Raw genomic sequence first — 1662 nt, forward strand, 5'->3', positions numbered from 1 at the left:
GCAGTGGGGCTGCTGGTGTTTATTCCTGTAGGTCCCCAAGGCCATGGCGCTGTTGATGGCTCACTCGTTCCTCCCAACCCCGCACAGGGCAGTCAGACTGGGACTGTGTGTCGCCCTAGGGGTCTGGGAGCCAAAGCCACCTTCCCATTTCAGGGCAGCAGTAAGTGCCTTCGGTTCTGGGGCGCGGTGGACTCCTGTCCTCCCCCACCCCACCTGTCAGGACTCACTGAAGAAGGTTAGGGGTGGCTGGCCGGCCCTGGACCGGGGGTGACCCAGGCCTGGGCCGGAGGGGCTGCTGACCCGCACAGAGGAACGCGCCCCGGGAGGAAGGCATGGAGAAGCCAGCCCAGTGTTCACAAGGGACGCCCACGCCAGCCTGCACCACGGCCCGGGGGGCTGAGTGGGTCCTGACCTCCACCTGCCCTCGGCCGTGACCAGGCGCTGAGCGGGAGGCCCGAGCTTTTGCCCTCCACCCCTTGGGAATGAGCTCCTCCGGTCCCTTCTCCCAATGGGAACAGAGGTGAGGGAACCTGGCCCATTCCGGCGCCAGCAGCACGTGGCTCAAACGCCGTGGCTGCCACGCGTCAGGGGTAGTTACGTCCGAAACGTGTGCGGCAAGCGTGGCGGGAATTCTCAGTGGCTGATGGGGACACACTGTCTTCACTGGCTCATGGGAAAGCCCACGCAGGGCTGAGTGATGGCGGGGACGGAGACATGATGGATGGACAGCAGGGGTGCGGCTGACCGCCACCCCCACCCCCACCCCCAGAACTCTGGACAGCGTGCTGTCATGGCCCGCGGCGCGCTCTCGTGCGGTCCTCCTGGACTCGCTGGGCCCCGTCCTCGCTGGCCGGGCGGGCGCGCAGCAGGTGGGCCTCACCTGGAAGTGAGGCTGACAGGTACTGGCCGGCGGCCGCAGGCTGGTTGAGAGGCAGACCTCAACTTGGAACTGTGAACTTAAGCTCACATCACACTAGTGTGAGATGGGCTCGCAGGCACTACCCAGACCGCATGAAACGAAGACAAGGAGGCTTTGAGTTTGTGAGGAGTCAGCCTCAGCTCCCCAGTTACCGCAGAAAAATGGGTCCAAGCTCAGCCTTCTTCCTTCAGGGTAATCAGGTGAGAGCCATACACAGGGTTGAACGGGAGCGGGCGTGTGGGGCGCTGCAGCCTGGCGTTGACCCGCCCGGGCCTGGGGGGGAGGGGTACGCTCGTGGAGCTGGTCCCTTTGTGCGTCCCTTGGCTCTGGGGAAGCCTGGGGGCGGCCACCTTTCCCTGGAGCGTCGCTGCTTAATATTTAATAGGTGCCGGCGCGGGAGCCTGTGGGGGGCTGGCGCCCAGGCTGCTGAGACTGCACTTGGCGGGTGGGCTGGCGGAACAGGAGACATGGGACACGTCTGTGGCTGCCGAGCCCAAGGCCAGGAAGGGAGTCCCGGGTGGGCTCCGTGCTTCCGGGGGTGGCTGGTGGGTGAGCCCCGGGACCTGCAGACACGAGGCATCTGCGAGGCGGCCGGTTCTGCTTCGGCTCGATGGAGAGATCATGGTTACAAGCCCTTCTGGCAAAGCCCAGACAGTGCTTTTAATTTAAAAAATTCATGTCTCTGAGACCGTTTCCTGTCCCACCGCACCTCGCTCCTGAGGACAGACGGGCGGGGCTGGGCC

The sequence above is a fragment of the Crocuta crocuta genome, unplaced genomic scaffold, assembly GCF_008692635.1.
Source record: "Crocuta crocuta isolate KB4526 unplaced genomic scaffold, BGI_CrCroc_1.0 scaffold31, whole genome shotgun sequence".
In the NCBI taxonomy this organism is placed as follows: Eukaryota; Metazoa; Chordata; class Mammalia; order Carnivora; family Hyaenidae; genus Crocuta; species Crocuta crocuta.